At 36.2% G+C, this 8,479-nt stretch overlaps 1 long non-coding RNA gene across 1 annotated transcript; it reads right to left on the bottom strand.

Moving 5' to 3' along the window:
• Positions 1–385: 385 nt before the first annotated feature.
• On the bottom strand, positions 386–2,602 carry LOC113318230. Its single transcript, XR_003344354.1, has 2 exons — positions 2,474–2,602; positions 386–632 (listed from the first exon to the last, which is right to left on the bottom strand). It is a non-coding gene; the product is annotated as an uncharacterized LOC113318230 (long non-coding RNA).
• Between the last annotated feature and the right edge of the window lie 5,877 nt (positions 2,603–8,479).

The raw sequence follows: 8,479 nt of genomic DNA, 5'->3' as shown, positions 1-8,479 counted from the left end.
AGAATATTTCCATAGAATACTCGATGGTACGCAGTTAGGAACGGCTTCGTACGCAGTTTCAAAGGACATGCCTGGGTTACTTCTATTTTGGATCCAAGTGAAACGAAGCACTCACTGGAAATCAGGATAACAGTACCCTAAAAAACGACACTTCAATAATGCGTATCTTGTATATTGGATCCCATTCGACCCAGCCTAAAAGTTTACCATTCCGAGGTGGAAGGTTTATATCACATCATGCAGGGAAGAAATGGAAGAAAGAAGTGGGGGTATGCAGGAGAACTTTATTATTGGTAAGCCTTGCTCTTTATAACTTCACAATGTTCCACGGTTTGGTTTCGGTTTCTGTTTGATTCTTCATTAAATGGCAAAAAATTTATATTCCTTAAAAAAAGCAATGACCCATCTTTACTCTTTAGAATAATAATGTAATACTGTTGTAATAGATTTTATGTCCGTGCTACGCACCGGGCGGATTCAAAAATCGTTTCGCCACACCTCGTGAATGCTTTGGATTTTTGATTTGGTGCAGCCCGGCTTCGCCTCGCTCTGACGCTTAGGATTTTTATTTGGTATGGGTCGGCTTCGCCTCACCTCGCCCCGTCGCTTAGGATTTGATCACAACAACCTACCTGCATATTAAAAAAATATGACATTTAACAAATATTTCGAGAATTGATCACAACAACCTGCATATTAAAAAATATGACATTTAGTAGATATGAATGGATTCTTTAAAGCTTTTGATAGTTGGATTTTTAATGTTTTAGCCATTAAAGACCAAATATGAAAAACCTCGAATAGTATCGACATAATAAAAATAATTGTTAATATTGTCCATGAGCAGCAGCTATCAAAAATAAAGACTATTGTACATAATCAGTGGAACAGTTGGATGAATACCCATTAAAATCGATACTGGTAGGGGTGTTTGATAAAACTGTTTATAGTTTATGTATAATAATTTGATGAAAGCCTAAACTTCACAGTAGTTGGTATTATAATCTATAAAAAGACTGATATCCAAAACAGGATGTAACACCATGAATATCGTTCTTTTCATACCGCCAAAAAACTTCACAATACAAACGAATTTCAGTAGTCAGTAAGGTAAGATTGAAATGTCAAATTATATCCATACACGGATTAGTCATAACCGAGTCTAATGACGTTCATGGGCATACGTCATTATATTCATTAATTCTCTCTAACTCTCTCGCCTTCTAGTTTTCTATCTTTACACAGCAAGGAAAAAAAAAAAAGAAGAAAAATAATTTAAGAGACACTATTTGAAGACTCAGAGAACTCCTTAGGACAGAAAGAGTGTATCACTATGACCTTTAAACTTTCACTAAATGGAAAAAAAGAAAAGTCTTCAAGATTTTCTATAGAAAGAAAAAAAAAAGATCCTCATAAATAAAAGGTTGATTACCTCATCTACTTATTAATCATTTACCCATTATATTGCCTTTCAAAGGCAGAACACATATACTTCCAGAAGCCAGCACTGTTTAGTCAATTCTAAAAATATCAAGGGTTCACCTAAATAGCAAACTTTCAGGAATTTGCAATGGGAACCCTGAGAGAAGTTACACAAAATTTTCAGTTAGACATTTTATCTAACAAACTAAAAGCATTGACAACTATATATCGAGAAGTCAAACATCGCTTACAGTGGGAATATTTTTTGAGCTGAGGATGAGGAGTGGGTGCTGAGAAATACCATTGTATGCATTAAGATGCTTAAATGTCCAGCATATCCTAACATATAGACATGTTTTCATTCGTAATGGGAATAATGGTACCATTCGGTACGAATCTATAGGTAACTTCCCTGGAAATAAAAGCTCCATTGATACAATCAGAAATGAATGGATAAAAGTACGGACTTTAACATAAACCCCAAAGTGAACATTTTAAGAGGAATGATAAAAATCACAGAGATCCCAGGTTAACTGCAGTGCTCTCTGCATCACACCCTTCCTAAGTCCACCACCACCACGCTCAAGAATGTTAAATTGTGATATAAAAAAATGATCAGATGACAACCCCTACAAACTTTATAAACCAAAGTAACAAACAAACTATCATGTTTCAGGCTACAATCCAAGTTGGAGATGTCTTTAGGATTGAAAATACCTGGAGGTCCTTTATCAAGCATATACTCAAAACAAAAATAACAATAACTAAAGTAATGAGTAGACATGAACTTAGCATAACTATCAAATGTAAAATAAAACCAAGCCAACAGTAAAAAAAAAAAAAAAAAAGTTCATTGTAGGTTCACTACGTGATCATCAGTAACTAAATTCAATTGCCTTAAAATGGTTGTAAGGAAATGCAAGACCCAAACACTAAAGTAAGCTAAGAACGTCTAAGCCAGAAGATCCAAATGTTAAGCAAGCTCACAAACCATGTCAGTTCGAATTTCATTAATTCAAAGGCCTGTCTTGAGAGATGTCGGGAATATTACCTCAACTTGGTCGCTCAATCTTCTTCATACTTCAATTTCCATCCGCAATACTTCGATGATCTGAGAACCAATAAGAAGATAATAAACAGAACCAAAAATACAATCAAATGCATTACAAGTCAATTATGTTGCGAGATTTCAATAATTATTAAAATCCCATTTCTACAACTGTGACCCTTCTCAAAACAGATATTATGTCCACTGAAAGAACCACGGAGATGAATTTCAGGATTCAGAAATTGTGATCATCTGCAATTGTAATCAATTCCATAACTGATACTGAAACCCTTCCAGCAAAATAATACCTTGAATGAATTCTTTAAAGCTTTCGTTAGTTGGATAAATATGATTAGAACCCTAATTCGAGTCCACAAAAAATAAACAAAATAGAGAAAAGGAACAAACCCTAAATACCATATATGTTTGGACAGATATATCTTCACTTGCAAAAACACTTCTACGTGTTTAAACCTTTACCTGCCATATAATAGATCAACAGGGACAAAGGAGAAGAAAGAATGAAAAGAGCGAGGAAGAAAAAGAGTTTACCTTCCTTTGTTCTCTGGCAGTTCTTTTTCTCTTTTTTTTTTTGTTTCGGCGAAGGCTGCTTTTTAGTTTTTTTATTTTCGTTTTTTTCATTTAAAAAAACGGTATTCACTTGTTACATGAACAGAATTTAAGGAAAAGTGAAATAGAGCAATTTAAGGGGGCGGTGATGCTCACCCAAGGATGGATATCTCATCGTGCGAGCATGGCTTAGAATTTTAAAGGGATTGATTAATTCTGGGGTATGTGCCCATCTTTAAAAATTGTTGTAACATCGATTTTTATGACGCGAGGGAACAACCGAACAGGGTATGCCAAGCACACTTAATTTTCCTCTTTAATTGGGGGTCTCAAGAAATAATTGGGGGCCTCCCATTATAGGACAAAATATGTTATTAAAACCTAATTTTAGTCATCCCTTATCTAATTTTTTGAAATGTCTAAACTACCTCTAAATGATTAGTCCTAATAAATAGTTAAGTTAAGTTAATTAGTGTGTTTAAGTCAAAATCAGATTTAAGAATTAAAATTTGGGGAAAAAAATATTGTGTTTTTGTGTGTTGAGAAGAAGCAGATGAGTCTTTGGGGGAAAACTTAGGGTTTTTAGAAATAGGTGACTCAAGTGGAGGAAATGATGTTGGTGAAGCTTCAAATAACAAACATGATTGTGTTGATGGTGAGATTATCTTACATTCCCATTTGGATTGGATGTATGATGAAGACATGTTAGTAGATGAAGTCTTGAATAATGGTGCAAATGAAGATCTTAGTGCTCAAGATGAAGGAACCAACCCTCAACATGAAGAACCCGAAGCTCAAAACAATCAGGTAACCATCTTATACCCTTCGTTTGTCTGTTTGTTTCTCCAAGTGGTCGAAATCCACACTACGGAACAACTCAGTGTAGGGTCTTACTGTCGGGGGTATATACCCAAACGACTCTCTAAGGTCGTCAATATATTGACACTACCAATTGATAAGTGCTTAATTTACACGTTTAGAGTGTCAATTCTGTACTGGTTTTAGTTATATTTCTTGCATATTACCTTGTATTATGATTGTTTTCTAGTTTATTATTAGATTAATCATCCAAAAGAAGTGGAAATAATTACAAAAGTGAAGTCACAAGTGAAGAAAGGCCAAAGACCCAATGTAACTCGTTCAAATTGAAGATTTCTAGTCATCATTTTGTAGACGACGAGAAGACGAAGTCAATAGCGAAAGAGCGGAGTCATTCTGAGTTCGTATGAATAAGTTATGGGCAAAAAAAAAACTTGGAAGGCTAGAAGAGCAAAATGGTCATTTCATATGACAAGTGCTATCGACACCTTCTTGTACGTTAAGCGATAGTCGCTCTGTTGAGGGGCTGTCATATTTAAAGGAGCTATTAAAGGCAGTCAGGTCTTCCAGTTAGGGGGAAGCCATAATTGAAATATTACTAAAGGCACCAACAGTTGCTCTAGGGGCACCACCATCTTCACCCGCCTTTCACCGTCGACAGCTTCATGTTATTTCTTCACGGCAGCAACTTCCATGGTTGTTTTGCAGAATTTGTTGAGGCTCGAACAGAGAAGATGTGAGCCATAGTCGAGATGGAGTTCTCAAGAACATGGAAAGAACTGGAAGGAGGAGATACGCCGCCATTATTGCCGGCAGTGGTGATTGAGTTGTAGTTGGAGGATTCCGTGATATCGATGATGAAAAGCTAAGGACTCGAGTTTGTTGTGATGATGGAGCTTGGGTTGTACAGAGAAGTGAACGAGATGGCAGTCATGGAGTTCGAACGGGGAAGGTTTGGCTTACTGCCGTTAACGGAAACTGAAGATGATCGTGAAGAACGTATGGCTATGGTGGTTAACGAGATGGAGAATACAGAGCAGTCAAAAAGAAGATTGTTGCTGCCATTAATGTATTTGAATTCGAAAACTCAATGGCAGTGATGATCATAACGTTGATGAGAAGACGATGCTGCTACCATTGACGATGAAACTGAGATGCATGGCAGTGATGACCAGCGAGTAATGGAGGTTGAGTCCGAGTCAGAGAAGAGAGTGGGTCTGATGACATAACGAAGATGAACGAAGATTTGGACCTCGAGTTGGACAAGGAATACATCTGTAAATGGGTCGAGGATGGCATACGGGTAAGCAATGATTCTCCGGATGACCAGCAATTCACGGAGGAGTTTAAGAAGAACAAGGAACTCGAGTTTGATTTGGATTTGGAACCAGTATCGTGACCGAGAAACTAGTTGTTGTTGATGATAAGTATGATAAGATTTCCGAGCAAGTGAAAAGATTTAGCGCGTACGGGAAAATGGGATTTTGGTACTACAAGGCATGTAAGGTTAGTTGTAAGAAGCCACGTCGTCCACACTGAAGATCCAACCAATCACAAGCCGTGTCCATATTGCCACAATGCTCCTTGTTACACCATAACAGAAGCACCTGTTTTCTCAAAGTTTGAAACTCTGTTTGACCATGAATCAGGGTTTCAAGGAAAAGTACAAACCTATAAAGGCTAGTGAACAGCCAAGTTAATTAGAGTTTACCCCTTTAGGGAGAATCTCGCTATTTTCTTCTTCTTCTATTCAATTTTATGGATTTTAGTAAATCTATGTGTACCTAAATTCCAATGATTAATGATGATTTCAATGTGCTAGCATGAAGCTTTGTTTTTTGTATAAATCTATTCGAAGTTTTAATCATCATTGTTTGTCTTTTCTACATCTAGGATTTATGAGTGATTCTTAGATTGATTTGGGATGCATACCAGATTGATCTATTAATTGTTCTATCGCTAGTAGAAGTTATGAGATAAGTAATCGTCGATTGACTCTCTACACAAGTAGAAATCGCGAGACCTTGCAAAGAGATTTTGTGGAGCAATTGCGAGTGAAGACAATATCAACAAGTGGACCTTGATCTAAGAGTTCAACTACTGGGATCAACCTAAATTCACAAAGCTTAAAGCGTTCGATTGGATTACACCTTGAGTGATCTACTACTTGGTGGTTCGTTGAATAGAATCTGGTTGTCGAGAACTTCCGTATCCAGTGATAGAAGGAGTTTTGGGGATAGCACTGATCTAGCTGTTATTCTACGATTGGTAATGAATGATTCTAACGAAAGATAGATAAGTATACTAATTCAGTTATCGATTGGTAACGGAGAAGGATTCTTTGATCATCTCTTTCCTTTCTTATTTTTTTTTTATTCCATAATCCAACCCCCGTCGTCTTTTACTTTATTTTGCTGATTCAAATAACATATCAATTACACAGCTCTCTGTAGGAACGATCCTTACTACCGATATATTACCAGTTAATTAGTGGGAAACATATTGATTAATTTGTTATGGTTACGACACGCATCAAATTTTGGCGCCGCTTCCGGGGAGCGGTTGCTAATTGATTTGTTATTTGTTTAACTTGTTTTTGTGTTTTAGATTGTTGTTTTATTTTCTCTATTTTTTGTGAGTCGTCATATTTCCTTACGGAAATAACAAGTACGGAGCACAAGATTACACATACAACAGTGGTAATCAATATGGTTTTCAATCTCATGCACATGAAAACTACCAACCATCCTATGGGTATAATCAAAACCAATTTTTTGCTATGATCAATATCCCACAGAACCTTATGGATATTCTCATACATGTCAACAATCTTATGACAGGCTTATAAGTGAACAATCACAAGGATGGGAGGACGGTTATGATACTAATCATGTTTCCTCTAGTCTTGCAGATTTAATGCCACATTACATATCTAAATATGATAACGTTATAGAGGAAGGTTCATGGAGATTGCAAAGCTTGGATAATTATCCTAGCTTAGAAAATACTATAATGCATCACGTTGAAAAACATGAGAAATCTTATGATTGGGAAGAATCACATCGAGAAATTCAAAGGAATTCAGAGAAATTATACGAACAAATTGCCCAACTCGTTAAAAATAGGGATAAGGAAGACGTTTGGCCTCAAAAACGAAACAACTCTGAAATTCCTATGGACGACAACAATTTTTTTGAAGATGAGCAACCTTTGGATATTCCATATAACAATTATGAAGTTGTTACAACTCCGGATCTTAATAATGATCATTCGCCTATTCAAAAGGAGGAGTCTTGGTATGACCGAACCATTGTTATGAACGGTGTAACATACTCAAACGCATATCAACGTTACAATGAATATCCAGATTACAATGTTTTTCGGACGGTTGATTTGCAATAAGTAGACCCAATCATTCCCTCGACTGAGACTCGTGAAGAATACCCAAAAATTTATACCGAGGAAGAGTTCATGAGAGCGGAATTTGATTCAGATGATGAGAGTGTTGAAGAGATAGATATTGAGAATGAAACCAAATTGATTGAAGTCGTGGAAGACCCAATTGAGCCTGTCAAGGATTATAATGATGCTGAAATTTTGGTTGAAGCAGAAATTAAGAGTTCGATAGAGGACCACGATATACTTAAGGTAAATAATTCACTAGAGATAAAAGATGAGGATCTGATACAAGGTTTTTCTAATCCTTTGCATAATTTTATATCTGTTGATCCTTTTCATCCAATTGAAGTAGATTTACAACGAGTTGTTAACCCGGCTTTTAGGAAAATACCTCACTTAGGATTGGAGTTTTGTGCTTCCAAAGTTTTAACAAATTATTTTGCTTCTAAGTATACACCACTTAATGTGTTTGATTCTAACAGTTTGCAGGTTCGCCATGCTGAAGAACCCTTTGAAGTACCCATGTTTTATGTTCTCCATCCACTTCTGAGTGTAGAAAGGACTAAGTGTGGGGGAAACTTCAATAAAGTGATAGCTTCAATATTTATCTTGTGCTAATGTTTTCATGAAGCTGTTATTAGAAGTGCATATTGTTGTCTGGGTGGGCTACCAGATTTTCAGATTGTTGGTGTATGGACGTTAACCAGGGGGTCTGGATGAGGACGTTAAACTAAGCGCTGCATGGGAGGCAACCCATAGGTTTTGTATTTTCTATCATTTTTGTTTTTAGTTTTCTTCTTTTGCAAATCATATTAGGATTTCCCACCTTGATTTTACTTAGGACGAGTCAATTACATTGAGGAAAATGTAGAGTTTAAGTGTGGGGGAGTGTTTGGATATTTTGCATATAGGGTTTTTAGCCTTTTTGAGTCGATTTTTCAAAATTTTGCATAAAAAAAACTCCAACTTGTAGAGATTTTAAAGTCACTAGCATACTTCTAGGTATGTTTACATAGAAAATTCTGACATAACTGAACTTGGAAGTGTTAGGGAACTATGTTCGGATTTCTTGCTTGTTAGAATGTTAAATAATGGATTTAATCATGCCGGTGATGCAAATAAGGAGCAGGGAGAAATGCATTATTAGAGTTGTTGATAAATCATTAGTGGAGACTACCTACTTTCAAATCAACAGAGGCACCAAATCAAATTTTTTTAGTA

Source organism: Papaver somniferum, chromosome 10 (assembly GCF_003573695.1).
Source record: "Papaver somniferum cultivar HN1 chromosome 10, ASM357369v1, whole genome shotgun sequence".
In the NCBI taxonomy this organism is placed as follows: Eukaryota; Viridiplantae; Streptophyta; class Magnoliopsida; order Ranunculales; family Papaveraceae; genus Papaver; species Papaver somniferum.
The sequence above is the reverse complement of the archived record's forward strand: the minus strand, read 5'-3'. Positions and strand labels throughout refer to the sequence as shown.